The sequence below is a fragment of the Symphalangus syndactylus genome, chromosome 24 (assembly GCF_028878055.3).
Source record: "Symphalangus syndactylus isolate Jambi chromosome 24, NHGRI_mSymSyn1-v2.1_pri, whole genome shotgun sequence".
NCBI lineage: Eukaryota > Metazoa > Chordata > Mammalia > Primates > Hylobatidae > Symphalangus > Symphalangus syndactylus.
The window spans coordinates 68810360-68825595 of record NC_072446.2 but is presented as its reverse complement, the minus strand read 5'-3'; the positions used below and the strand labels follow the sequence as shown (position 1 = coordinate 68825595).

The 15236-nt window shown below is 38.7% G+C and overlaps 1 long non-coding RNA gene across 1 annotated transcript in view; it reads left to right on the top strand.

The window, feature by feature from the left end:
* The window catches only part of LOC129474561 (uncharacterized), a 315006-nt gene extending 300208 nt beyond the window's left edge, over positions 1-14798 (top strand). Inside the window, exons 8-10 of the long non-coding RNA XR_010119433.1 lie at positions 6121-7639; positions 12883-13326; positions 14682-14798. This is a non-coding gene — a long non-coding RNA (uncharacterized lncRNA). The remainder of the gene's footprint in view (positions 1-6120; positions 7640-12882; positions 13327-14681) is intronic.
* Positions 14799-15236: the final 438 nt, after the last annotated feature.

Below are 15236 nucleotides of genomic sequence, written 5' to 3'. Positions count from 1 at the left end.
TCTTTAAATTATGGAAAGAAGCCTACTTCTTCTTTTTTTTTTTTTTTTTCAGACAGAGTCTCACTCTGTCACCCAGGCTGGAGTGCAGCAACAGGATCTCAGCTCACTGTTACCCCTGCCTCCCAGGTTTAGGAGATCCTCCCATCTCAGCCTGCCTAGTAGTTAGGACTACAGGTGCACAGCAGCTTGGCTAATTTTTTGTATTTTTAGTAGAGATACAGTTTCACCATGTTGCCCAAGCTGGTCTTGAACTCCTGGGCTCAAGCAATCCATCTGCCTTAGCCTTCCAAAGTGCTAGGATTACAGGCATGGGCCACCGCAGCTGGCCTGGAAAGGAAGCCTTTTTATATGAGTTGTTTTCTACACAGTAAGTACAGAACAACATCTATGACTGTAAAATTTTTCTATTAATTCCTGTAACTTATAACATGTAGTTTGTAACATGATGAGACCAAAGAGTGTCACAAAAACACAAGATGCATGTGGTTAAATCCATTTCATGGTGGTAGTTCCTAGCCATTCACTTACAGGTGGGGATGACCATTCTTTGGCATTTGAATGACTCATTTTCTCTCCTTCAGTTGCACTTAGTTCGACATCAATAACTTGTACTTATGTTTCTTAGAACAATATTGTTCTTTTTATAATTTCTTTAATAGTGGCATGGAGCTCCCTCTGTAACCTAATGTTCTTTTTCTCAATGATTCTCCATCCCTTTGTCTTTGGAACAATAGCATTTTTGTCTTGGTGAAATAGAAGTGTGAGGGTTCGGCAGTCACCAGCCTCATGCACAGTGCCATGAATGTCATTGTCATTCAGGATACATGCTTTGACTCCTGGGCATTTATAAATCTGTGCACTGCAATAACAGCCCATAAAAAGTGGCTGGCTTATTTCCAGAGAGTAAAAGGAAGCTCAGATTAAAAAGGAAATACGGTTCATGTCCCACCAGAGTCACCAAAAAAGAGAAAAAATAAGGAAGGAAGGAAAGAAGGAAGGAAGGAAGGAAAGAAGGAAGAAAGGGAGGAAGGAAGGAAGGGAGGAAGGAAGGAAGGAAGGAGGAAGGGAGGGAGGGAGGAAGAGAGAGAGGGAGACGAAGAGAAGAGAAGAGGAGAAAGGAAGAGAAAAGAAAAGAAGAGAGATGTGGTCTTTGCAGTCTGGGGTCTGGATAGATGTAAATGCTGGCATTTGTACCTACACCTGGTGATGCTGGATGAAGAGAATAATAGTACTAAACTCTCATCATCACTCTGGGTGATTGGCAAACTGTTTAGATGACTCCTAAATTGGTCTTGGGCTTTAGATGGAAACTGGCTTTCGGTGGAGTTTAACATGGGACTTCCAAAGATCTTGCAAATGATGACTCCCTCATATGGTAAGTTAATTAGAGAATTAACCACCTTAATTTTAACCAATTAGTTTAGGAGGATAGAATAGACTTGTAATCTATGTGGGAAATGAGCTCCAAATGAGTGACATGGTCAAAACAGCTCTCAAAACAACACACAAACTTTCCACTTCCCATGTCGGTAACTTGGTAACTCAAAAGTGGCTGCTCTGAAGTCTCTTTCTGGACTCCCTGCATCAAATGCAAGAAGTAGTTTGTAGTGACTCATAAAAGGATAACTACCCTATTGATAAATACAAGACCAGCCTCAGAAATTCATGATGATCTCAATCATTGTCATTATTCCAGCATCTGATAATTAGTAGAGTGTAGGCGATGACTAACTGAAGACTGTAAGAACTATCATCCAGGAAACTTGGGGAAGGTAAAAATAGTATCTAAATGCCAAATCTAAATGCTGAGATGGTAAATTCTGAAACATTTGAGCACAGACACAACATGGCCATGTAATAATAAATCTGAATATTATTCTGACTGAGAAGGTGCCAGTGTAATTTTCTGGATTACTTTTGTTGGATGTATGAGTATTTTGGCTGTGTTTTATTAAATCTTTGAATACTTTAGATACTTCTGAAGGATTAGATGAGAAAGGTTTCATCATGCTCTATCAACAATTAAATATATTAATAAAAGTAAGAAAGTGCCATTTAGTAACCACAAAGTTTGTGTCCTTCCAGCAAAGTGAACAGTGGCGAAGGGGAGTGTCATATGATTAAAAAAAAATGTGTGACTTGCTGAGGCATAACATATCCCCAACTTGTAGGATTATCACTAGAAACTGGTATGTTCCTAGACTTCTCATTTCTCTTCTCAACGCCAGCATGTTCTTTTTGGTGACTTCCTTGTAACATGCTATGAGACTAAAATAATTTAACATCTGACTTCAATGGATATGAGACATTTGGAGTATTTTTTTACCATTTTACTCATTCATAATAAAGATAGGAGAGATGAGGGCAACTAGAAAGTAAGTTCCCAGACATGAATAATAGGTTATTTATTGATTGTTTTTGCAGGTTTTTTTTGATACTTTTGCTCTGTGGGCAAAATAGAAACCAACAAGGTCAGTGATTCACATCCTCTGCTGTCAGTTGCCGCTTGGTCACATTTGGCAGTATTCATATACATGTAGACACGTCTCTTCAGCTCCTGCATGGCTTTCTATAGGGAAGTCCTTGATGTACTATCTCTCAGGCAATATTTAAAAGAAAAAAAAAATCACAGAAGATATACCACTAGGGGCACACTGACTCCAAGAAAACGCCATTTGAGTAAACTGGTATTCCCCTTCACCTTCTCCAGGCTCAATGGTGAGAACTGCAATTCAAATGAAAATGAGCATGTGCCTTCCTCTCCCTCCTGTTCTTAGACAATTAGATAACACTCCATGAAGGCCTGTCATTCAAAAGGACAGTCAGTTTGGAGATGCTACTTGCATTGTGATAGTGGCATTTGATCAAAAGCAGATAATGGGTCTGCTTTTGAGACAGCAGGGCTGTGGGTGGTCTATGTTCCCTCTGTTTTAAAATCTTATCATTGTCAGCCTGACTGAGATAAAGTTCACGCCCAACTTTTTGAAGTTGTGAACAAGGAATCATTTGTTGGAAAGATTTCTGGAGTATTTTATGCACATTGTCACTCAAAAGCCTGGTCCTACAACTCAAAAGGCTACATTAGACCAGGACAGAAAGAAATGACAGACACTGCTTTAACTTCTTTCACTTAACTTTAAAGAAACTTTTAAAAAGTTATTTAAGTTTCAAGAGCTAACTTTTGATGACTTAGAAGGCTACACAAATTAAAGGTCTCAGAGGTTTTATAGATGATCTGTGTAATTTCCTACTTAATTTGTAAACTCATGTAATTTTGAATGTATAGAAGCAAAATATTTCGAATTCCAATAGATTTATGGAAAGTTGAATGTGAATGTTTGTACATGTATGCATATTTACATGAAGATTAAGACCAAGTACAATTTCTAAAACAATCAATTCTGTAAATTATGTTTTGAATTGTAAAGCAACCTGAAAGCTATTCATGAATGTGTTCTGAAAGCTTTGTTGGATGTAAGGTGTTTGATACGGTTTTATAATAGAGATGTTCAATGGATAATGAAAGAAATACAGATAAAGCCATTGAGAATCATTTCTGAAGAGTAGGTAATTTAAGATTATAAGGTGACAATTCTCTGAAATTTTTGGAATAATGAATAGAAGAGTAAAATTATCTTTAGGATTGGATTGTAAGTGGAACAACAGATTACGTATTATCTATTGGGGCAAAATATATTTATTAGCATTTGTGAGGAAAATATGACTTGAAGAAAGTAAATAGGATTTAAATCTTTGTTTTTGGACAATACAATGTTTTCTTAGAAATTCTCAAGCAACCTTGCCCACATGAGAAACTGAATGTCAGACTTTCCTCACATGCCACCAGTAGATTGCTCAAAATTCTACTAAGAAGACATTCAGGATTTTATTCTCAGGTCTAAATATAAATATTATAACAGATTATGTAGTGTCCCTGCTTAAAAGACTAAAGGAAGCTCATATGGCTTAGTTCTTTGATAGGAAATTGGAAGCAAACTATATAGTGAACATACATTTTGATTTTTTATATAGTATTTGCATAAACCATAATTTCTACTTCTTCTGTTTAATTTCAAAAGAACTGGATATCCATTTTATTTACATTAGTGGAGATATATAAGGGAATTAATAAAGGACCCAAGAGTTTTGGGGAATTGCTGCAAAGTGCCAGACACTCTGGAAGCTCCTTTCCTATACAAAATTTGTAATTTAATGTTTTCTATAATTATTTGCAGTTTATAGATGAGTAAACTGTCCTTTAAGTGGTCTTTCCAAGTTCATATAACCTAATTAATAGCAATACTAAGATTCAAAGCTAAGGCTAATCCTGGGCCTGCACACTTACACAAAATAATTCTGTAAGGTCCAAAACTTTTATATCAATTTTGCACTATTTCCTTAATGTAAGCATCTGTATATCTGCCAACCTTCTCAACATGTTATTAGCCACTTGACTTTGCGTGAACAGATGGGAGATCAGAAAAATAAATTTTTAGAGAGACGCTTGATACCCTTTTGGACATAGTAGAAAATGCATCAATAGTAATATCTGTGATTATTATGGCTACTGTCATTTCAAGTAGAGGGTAAAGCAAGACTTCCTTTTAAATCAAGAGCAGGTTGGCTCAACTTCTTTACCCCATGTAGCTCTGGTGAACATCATTCCACAAAGTTTGTAGTAAAATGATGACTTAAGGTATCTTACTGCTAATAGGTTTTGAAGGAATAAAATTGTAAACTACATTTGAAATATGTGCTTTGGATAAGAAAAGGCCAAAAACTGAAGTTTTGCAGTTGTATGTAGAAATTTGAAATTGGATGTAGATTAATGTATGAGTTATACAGCTGTCCAAGGCCAGCATAATCCTAGCTGAAAAATCAAATTAAATATACAGTACTTGTATTAAATTGGTATTTTTCAAGAAACATCATTCCTAAAATCATTTAGACCTATCAGATATTTAAAATGCAGTGCTTAGCACTCTGCTGGGGACAAACACTTTACCTGTATCGCAGGTGTCTGCGAAGGGTTCTTTTGTGTTTGACCTGCAGTTTATCCAAATCCATGCAATTGTCTTGCCTGCACTTCCTCCTGCTGTGTCTGGGGAGGTCCCCTACTTACTTCTGCTTATCTAGGCTTGTCCTCCTCCCTGCAATCTTCCCTGTCTTTCCCAATCTTAACGCATTCTCAGTTTGATTGCACACTGAGATATGGGCTCCTTTCAGTAGCTAAATTTTTACTAATTGTTAATTCTTTATTTCTTCTTCGACTGCATCTTTCTAAGTGCAGAAGTCATTTCATAAACTTGTTCTGCACCTGCTACAGCTATCTTCAAGAGCCCAGAATGGGGGATTATCTTTATCTATGATTTACTAAGAACTAAGGCCAGTCAGTGTAGGCTGGAAGTAAGAATAGTTTGACTCAATATAAGTTAAAACTTTCTAATGAATAGAATTCTTCCATGAGGGGAAAATTCTATTTTGAGAGACAGTAAGGGTATATATATAAAGACTGAATAATCACTTAGACGAGATCAAGGGAATCTGAACTGATTGGCAATCAATAGGACCTGTCAAGCTTGGAGACCTCGAAGTCAATGATGATGTTATTACCACTGATATTCCAGGGAAAAGAATAAAGGAGAAAGGGTGAAATCAGATTCATCTTACTTCTTTATAAATGCAAATTCTCCTTCTCCCTAAAGCAATGCCCTGATACAAGGTCACATTCTAGACCATGCATATTTAGTTATGCATAGTAAAGAGTACTTGCGAATGAAGATGCTTTTATTTCGTGCTTATTATTTTAGAGATGGTAGATTGTTGCCTCAGGTGGTAAAAGTCAAACAAAACTTGCCACTGTATTTAAACTTTACTCCTACCTCTTTTTTCCTTCACTGAAAATATTCTTCAATGTATCAAGCTTTTTCTTATGAAACCAATTCTTAAATCTAGCAATTAGAAAAAGTTACTGTGCTACTGGCTAGGCTCATGACTGTGTGCTCCCTTCCACTCCCCTTCCACTCTGCTCTCCAGGCAGAGTGGAAGGTTTCCCTGGATGCACTGCCTTCTCTCTGTATCAAGGCTGAATGTGGTCCCTTACTTGTCTGCATGCTTCAGAAGCTGGTCGCCTGCATTCAGTTCTCCAACACCTACCTTCACGGGAATGAAGTTTGGCAGAAGAAGGAAATCTTCAGCCCAACCCACCATGCATGCAGATATGACCACCTAAAGAGGATGCATGCAGATATGACCACCTAAAGAGGATGCATGCAGATATGACCACCTAAAGAGGATGCATGCAGATATGACCACCTAAAGAGGATGCATGCAGATATGACCACCTACAGAGGCATGACAATGAGTAGAGAAAGCACCCTGTAGCCTGTAAACCATGAAGTAAGTATGGTTTCTAAGATTATGGGTGGACTGTAATCTCTCCCCAGCCAGGTAAGTTAACTACCATGTTGTGCTTTTATCTCTGCAAATTTCCATTCCTTGTGAAATGCATGTACAGTGAAATAAAGAACTCTAAAATCATGGCTAGTACCTAATCTTAAATGCTAGTTATGTATATATGTATTCATTCACTCACTCATTCATTCATTCACTTAGCATAGAATGTTGCTTTGATTGGAAAAAAACAACAGCCCCAATCTTGATATCCTTACTATTTAAATATTAACCTATTAACCTGCCAGTGTGAGGATGCCAAAAAACTTGCTTCTGACTTATTTTCAGTCACTGCTATTACCCTATAAGAGTCTTCCAGACCCTGGAAAATGTGAACTCTTTAGCTGTGCTCTGAGAAAATGCATTTTATCTATCATGTTACAGGGGGAAAAAGCTCTCCAATCTGAAAATTCTGTTTGTCATTGGAAATAGGGGTGAATTATTCCTCCACCCTGAGGGAGTTTCTATTCCTATGACACCATTCTTTTTCTGTCTTTTCAGGGTTAGTTAGGTCAGAAGATTCTATGTGTTTTCTTATCGCTTAAATCTATCCATAGTTGGCAACAATTACTGCAGTTTCAATAAGTCATAATTGTCAAAACTTTGGGATAATAATTACATTGGCATAATCAATTTATGTCACTTTGCGTGAGAGGTTTACAAAGCCTCTCAGCCTTCGAAGATGTTGCTTCCTGATATGGTTTGGCTATGTCCCCACCAAATCTCATCTTGAGTTGTAGTTCCCATAATCCCCATGTGTTGTGGGAGGGACCCAGTGTGAGGTAATTGAATCCAGGGCACGGTTACCCCCATGCTGTTCTCCTGGTAGTGAGTTCTCATGAGATCCAATGGTTTTACAAGGGACTTTTCCCCCTTTGCTTGGCACTTCTCTTGCCTGCTGCCACGTGTGATATGTCTGTTTTGCCTTCTGCCATGATCGGAAGCTTCCTGAGGCCTCCCCAGCCATGTGCAACTGTGAGTCAATTAAACCTCTTTTTTTTATAAATTACCCAGTCTCTGGTATGTCTTCATAGCAGTGTGAAAATGGACTAATACAGTTTCCATTTCCATCCCAGGACAAGCAGTATAACAATGACTATTGATGTGAATTCAGAGCCTGGTGTTGGAATGCCTGTGCTATTCAGGTAGATTCAGAGGCTGGTGCTAGGAGCCCTGTGCTGTTCAGGTGTGTGTCATATCTGGTGTATACTTCCTGACCAAGGTTTACTTATCTGAATCTCAACAATACCAAAATGCTTCCCTTGGCACCCAGCCGCAATCTCACATACAGATTCTCTTATTGAGAACTGTTTATCATTGTCATCATGTAAACGTAGAATGGCAAGGTCATGCATGGACAGTCAAGTGCTCTGAAACATACTTTGGAAATAATGTAATTGTCCCTTTACAGCCTTTTGACTAACTATAAAAGCAAAATAAACAAACCAAAAAATTGAATTAAAAAACCACAGCTTTTAATTTTTTTCCTCCTTTTGTTTCTAAGTGTAATAAAGCAAAGAGTTAATGTGCAAAAAACAGCTCAAACAAAGTCACAGGTCTTTAAAATGTGGTTCTAGTTTCTCAAAGGTCAAGGCTGCCAGATTTATGCTACAGGTATTTTGGGCAGTTATTAACTTTCTATTTATGAACCACCAGCGGGCCATGTCTGTAATTTGACATCCATTATTTTCTTTTTTATTCTTTTTTCTTTTCTTTTCTTTTCTTTTTTTTTTTTTTTTTTTTTTTTTGAGACGGAGTCTTGCTATGTCACCCAGGCTGGAGTGCAGTGGCGCAATCTCAGCTCACTGCAAACTCCGCCTCCGGGTTCAAGCGATTCTTCTGCCTCAGCCTCCTGAGTAGCTGGGATTACAGGCACATGCCACTACACCCAGCTAATTTTTGTATTTTTAGTAGAGATGGGGTTTCACCATGTTGGCCAGTATGGTGTTGATCTCTTGACCTCATGATCCGTCCATCTTGGCCTCCCAATGTGCTGGGATTATAGGCATGAGCCACCTCGCCCGGCCCCATTATTTTCTTTTTGAACATTTGAGAGCAAATTATTGCCAACATGACACACACACATACGCAGTAAGTCCTCACTTAACTTCCTTGATAGGTGTTTGCAAACTTCCACTTGTAGTAAAAGAACTTACAATGAAAACAATTTTACCACAGGCTAATTGATAGAAACAAGAGTTAACTTCCTGTGGCATATTTCTGGTCACAAAAACATTACCAAACATCTAAATGATGTCCCAAAACACTTCTAATATTAAACATTGAAATACATGTTAGCTGGATATACATGTAAGAAAGATTAATAAAAACGAGTAAAATAATTATTTACCTATTTTTTGTAGTTCAGGGTCATGGGTGGCCAGAGCCTAAGGTAGATACCAGCCCCGAGCAGGATGCCATTCCATTGCAGCATTCACTCACACACCCATGCTCACATAGACTGGGACCATTTAGACACACCAGTTCACCTCATTAGCACATCTTTGAGATGTGGGAAGAAACCAGAGGAGCTGGAGCAAATCCACGAAGACATAGGGAGAGTGTGGCAAACGCCACAGAGACAGTGGCCCCACCTGGAAATCACTTTTTTCACTCATCAATGTTATAACAAAATGACATTGAACAACATATTATTCGAGGACATGCTATGTTAGTGTGCATACAGACACACACACACACTTGCACTATACATTTGTGATGTCTAATGCAGTAGCCATTAGCCACATGTGAATATTGAGCACTTGAAATACTATTAGTCTAACTTCCATGTGCTGTAAGTACATACCACATTTCCAAGATTTAGCATGAAAACATAATGTAAAATATGTCATTATAAATTTGCATATTGATTCCCTGTTGAAATAAGTGTATTGTGTACAGACTGGGTTCAATATGTTATTGAAATTATTTTTACTTTTTAAAAAATTTTAATGACTACTAGAAAATGCAAATTTACATATGTAGTTCACCTTATGTTTGTACTAGACAACCTTGTTCTAGAGAGTTTGCCACATGGCCAGGCAACCAATAAAGCATTTGGAAACATGTAGTTTTACAGGGTGGCAGAGCACCTTCTCATCCACAAAGTCCATGAGACTCAAGATTTCTCAAGACCATGGATCCATAACTGGTTCTCATGGGTACATTTATAAATTTATGTCACATAACTGGTTCCTATGTCATGCCCCCTCTGCTCAGTGCTCATCAACTCTATGTGAAGACCATTTTCCAATTTTCACAAGTTATGGACAGAGGGAGTGGCATTGTGGTTTCCTTCCTGCTCAACATGATGTCATTAAAAGGAACGTATGGGGAGATGAATTTCCTTGTGTCTTGTGACAACTGCCAATCTTTTATTTGAACATTTACAACAGCCACACAAATCATGTCTTTTTTTGTCCTAAGAAGAATATACCATTCTTATTTGAAATATGTTATGTGATGTGAAATCCTGTAGAAATACAAACCGGTAAACACTAAGAGAAAAGCTCCATGAGTGCAATTTGGTAACTTTTCTACTGTCAGTTGGTAAAATTGGCAGAATAGATTAGGTAGAAAAGAACCAAAGCAGTCCTCCTCAAACCATAAACCTTTGAATGCCCCTTCCACTCATGTGCTCATGTGTGACATTTTACTTAATCAACAGTCAACTTTTTTAGTGAAATAAAATATATGCTGCATATATTGACTTATTTCCACTGCCATGTTTCCTATACAAGTTGTCATGTTTACTTGCCTATATCACACTGTAAGAGCCTCCTCTTCTACTTTACCACATGCTCCTTCAGCACATTCTGGAAAAGCAACCTGAGTGATTTTGTAGTATTATAAATCATATCATGTATTTCCCAAATAAAAACGTTCCAGTTCTTCACCATTGAACTTGAATCAAAGCCTTTACCTAAGCTGACAAGGCTGTGCAAAATCCCGCCCTTGCCTCTCTCCTTGACTTCACCTGTTGCCATTTCTCCTTTCTTACTAGGCATGAACCCCCACTGGCATGCTTTTTATTCCCAGAATATACCCAGCACATTCCTGCCTTTAAGCCTTTGCACTTACTATTTTCTTCACCAGCCATCTTTCCCCAGCTGTTCCCATGGCTCACAGCTTCTTGTCATTTAGGTCTCAGTTTAAATGTTGCCTCCCAAGAGAGGCCTTCTATGACCACCCATCCATAGCAGTCATCAAGTCACTTTCTGGCCCAACACTCTGTTCCTAATAGTGCATATTACTAAATAATTTTATCCTGTTGGTTTGTCATTTTTTTGTTTACTATCTATTCCTCACAACCCTTGCAAACTCCAACCCACTTGAAGGAACACCCCAAGTGTTCTGTCTCATTCTCTAGCATAGTACCAGCAAATACAAGAGTGCCTGGGTCTATAACACACCCCATGTTATTATTTGTGAGTTAGTAAAAACAGAAGTAGCAATTATATTGAGATAGTTTTGACTTGTTTTCACATCCACAAGTTTCTCTGAGCAGTTTGAAGACATCATGCTTCAACATCTTCCATCTCTTCATCACAACCTGATGAGCTTTTTCTTAGAGGAGACCTCATGCCAAAAAATTAAAAATGTGCAATGAATTTGTGCAGTGCCAAATGTCTAACTTGAGGAAGGGTGATGCACCAGTTAGAGGAGGATGAAGACTTTGGTTTAATCCGAACTTTCACTCTCTGTTAGACATACTCAGTATCTGTGTTTCTATAGTAACCCTGGCCCTATCTGCCTGGGGCTTACAGTCTCTACAAATATGAGCCAAGATCACTTACAAGTTATGTTCTAGTTTTTTAGTCTGAGTTTAAATGATTGTGAGGTGAGCAAGCCTCCAACCTTCTTGGCTTGTCCCACAAACTTAATCAGCACCCCTGCCTCTGCTTGCTATTAAATGGCAAATTTATGGCTGGGCATGGTGGCTCACGCCTGTAATCCCAGCACTTTGGGAGGCCGAGGTGGGTGGATCACGAGGTCAAGAGATCAAGGCCATCCTGGCCACCATGATGAAACCCCGTCTCTACTAAAAGTACAAAAAATTAGCTGGGCATTATGGCGCACTCCTGTAGTCCCAGCTACTCGGGAGGCTGAGGCAGGAGAATCGCTTGAACCTGGAAGGCAGAGGTTGCAGTCAGCCGAGATAGTGCCACTGCACTCCAGCCTGGCGACAGAGCGAGACTGCGTCTCAAAAAAAAAAAGGCAAATCAAATTGTCAAATATATACTAAACTCATAGCACCCAGGTGAATAAGCAATGATTTCATGTTTATTCCCTCTTCTACTCTTCTACTCTGACCACGCATGTTTTCTAGTAAGTCCTGAATCCTTTTCTTGCCCACTCAATTCTAAGGGGGAAAAAATTGGAAATTAAGTAGGCAGGTTTGTCTTTGATTAAAGAAATGTTTCATTTGACATAAATACCTTGAATGAAAGTGTATTCAAAGTATATATATATATATCTAAAATAAATATATATTATATATATAACCACTTCTATTAGTCTACCCAATTAACAGTAAATGCATTTCATCATTTTGAAAGAATTTCCTTAGAATTTTGTTTCATTTTGTTTTTTGCAGAAGAGGGACTTCTGTACTTTTAATGGCTGCCTTCTTTTGTACATTCAATGAATACAAATTTAGAGATGTAATGCTTGTGTCAGTCTCTATGGGCACCTGGAAATAGAAAACAGAAAATAAACAAGTTGACAAAACTGTGCAATTCAATCAACTCTATTTGCATAGTCTTATTTGAACTTAGTTTTATATATACATATATAAAATATATAATGTAGCATTTTAATTTTAATTTTAATTTTGAATTCTTGTTCTACTATTCATGAAAGCATCTTTATTCTATTTCTACAGGATCATTTTCTCCACAAATTAACAAATCTTCTTTCCAAACATACCCTGCCTGTGGCATTCAGTGAATTCACAAAGCAAACTTTTGATTTACAGAGAGTGGCTGCTCATAAAATCTTAAGTATAAAGAAGTCTCATAAATACAAATGAGGCTGGTATTTTTTTTAGATTACTAAAAAGATAGCAAAGAGGAGAAGCAAGTAATTTTATCCAGATTCCTAGATGGAGACAGTGAATAAGTTTTCTAAGAAGAGGAACAAGGTTTTTAGCTTCAGAATGTAGCCCAAGTTTAGCAACATCACTTTTCTTAAAATGTAGGGAATGTTAAAAAATATCTTGTTCTAGGCAACATGTTGATTATGCATGAAGAAAACTTCTGGCTTATTTATAGACCTTGAAATGTTTGGTACACCTGAGGAATTCAACTACCTCTCAATTAAGAGAAGACAAAGTTTACAAAAATAAAGATTTGACTAAGGGAAAAAGAGACATACTCTTAAACATACCCATCCTTTAACTGTCTTCTAAGGAATTTTCGTTTTGTTTAGGTTTTAATGGCCACCAACAGTGGAGCTGGCTTCCAGGCTGTGAATAGATTCATGGAAGATGAACAAAAACAAATGAACAAATCAACAACGACAACAGCAGCAACATCTGTGCGTACTATAGAAGCAGATTTGTAATTATTTTGTACGTTGGCTTAATACTGAGAAAGAGACTGAATAATTGTTGCATTTCTGGCAAGTCTATATATACTGTCTCCTGACGAAGGACCCTCCAGCAACTTCGGGCTGAAATGAAGCAGATTCACTCAGTCCCCACAAACTCTCAGAAATGTGCATCTGGAAAAAAAAAAAAAAAGTGACAGGGACTGAGTGCCAGAGATACTCCCCAGGAACTCTCCCCAGTCTGTGGTGCAATATGTGGTCTGACCCAGCTGGACACCAGGCAGCACTTGGCCACCAGCCCTTCTGGCTGGACTCCTCCCCAAGGTAGGGTTTACCCTCACATAAAATTGCCAACCAGGGCCCACTTGGGTATAGAACTAATTTAGCCTCCTGTACACTTGATGAATGAAGAATTTCCTCTGGGGACTAAATTATAGGGCTTGTTGGAGTTGCTCTTTCGTGATCTGTTATTTGGAGGTAATTTTCCAAAAGGGCTGGAACACATGGCCATGAGCTAGAATAGGATTCACCGTGAACAGCTGCCACGCGCTGGCCGGCACATCCCAGTGCCCTTGTCCTCTCCCCCAGCCTCCCCCTGCTTCCCGAGAGAGGAGCTCCAGACAACAGGGCTGAACTTAACGTTAGATCTTTACTTTCCTTCTTAATTAAACCACTAGAACGGAATCTGCCCACCTTTTTCTGCACCCAGGTTTCCAGAAATGTAACATCTTGTAACACGTTTCAAAACAGATGACAGGCCTTCCCCTCATCCTCCAATGTGGCTGATTACAAGCTTCTGTCAAATTCCACCAACTCCCCACCCCTGCCCCCAACCCACCCCAGTTGGCTGGAAGATAAGCTTCTGATCTTCCCTTGGCTTTTTGAACTGTTGGAAGCTGTGTAAACACAAGCTGCAGGTTAGTCAGATTCTATTTGACCCAGGGCCTGCTGAGTGCAAAGAGATTACATTTGAAAACTCCCTTGTCTAATTAAGCAATGGTGACCTATTGCGGGATGCTTGCTGATGAGGTCAAATAGCAAGGGTTTTTAGGCTGACCTGTTACAGCTGGTCATTTGCTGATAAATAAGAAACAGCTAGTTTTTAGTGAGCCAACTTCCTGACAGAGCCTTCCCTTCATAAAGCACTCTAATTTGGTTCTTTCTCTGAAATTCTTAAGTGAGTTTCAGTACTTTAGAAAAATTTTCAGTACTGAGAGTAACAGACATTTGTCCTATGATGGAAACCCTTCTTTGCACAGCAGTGCCCCTTCAAATGATCTACAAACTGTTTTGCTGTGCCTCTAGATCTTTTTAGACCACCGACTTCTTCAAAATTGTGAAAGATGAAGGTCATTTTGAATATTGACATTTGGATGGGATATGGTGGTGATAGTGGGACAGGAAGCCCCAAGAAATAGATCTCAAGACCTTGACCTAGCTACATAATCAGAATCATTTATTGAGCATCTAGTCTGTAGTAGATGCTGTTGTAGGATCTTTTAATCTGTATCTCTACTCCTTACCGTGATCATCACAGTAAGTGCCATTATCCTTGTTTCATTGCTAAGATTCCTGAAGCATAAAGAGGTCAGAAACTTTCACAAAGGCTTGCAGCCATGAAGCGGAAGGTCTGGGAGCTGATCCATAATTCCCATGGCTTTACGTGTTGTTCATTTCAGGAAGCTGCCCAATTTCCTTGTGGAAGAAGTGTCTGAAGGCCACCTATGGGGAGCAAAATTTGATGGATGAAGGTTCTATCTATGAATAAGAAATAAAATAAGAAAGTGATATTTTCACTTTTTATCTAAAATGTTGAAACTGTAGACATTGAAAAAATTATCAATGAAGCCCTCGTATTCACCACCCTGTCCCTACATAGGTTATCTCTAAACCTCTGTAGAGGGTATCTGTTTTTTCTGCCATCAGAGTCTATTTCCTGAAATTCTGGAAAAAAAGTGTACACAGAATTCCTGCCTCGTCCAAAATTCAGCACGTGTGTTCTGACAGACGCAGAGTCCCCAGATGCCTGGCCACTGTGAATACCTTTGAGCCAATCAGAATCAAATACGTGTGTATGGAAAGTTCTGCCACAGACACGGTTGCCCTTTCTCTTGGCCTTTAGTTGGGAATCACAGGCTGGAGCTACTCCTGTCATCTTGCCACCCACCATATGTAGCCATACGGATGTATCTGAGAGGTAGAAACTGGGTCCTGGTGATGTTGGAATCCTGATG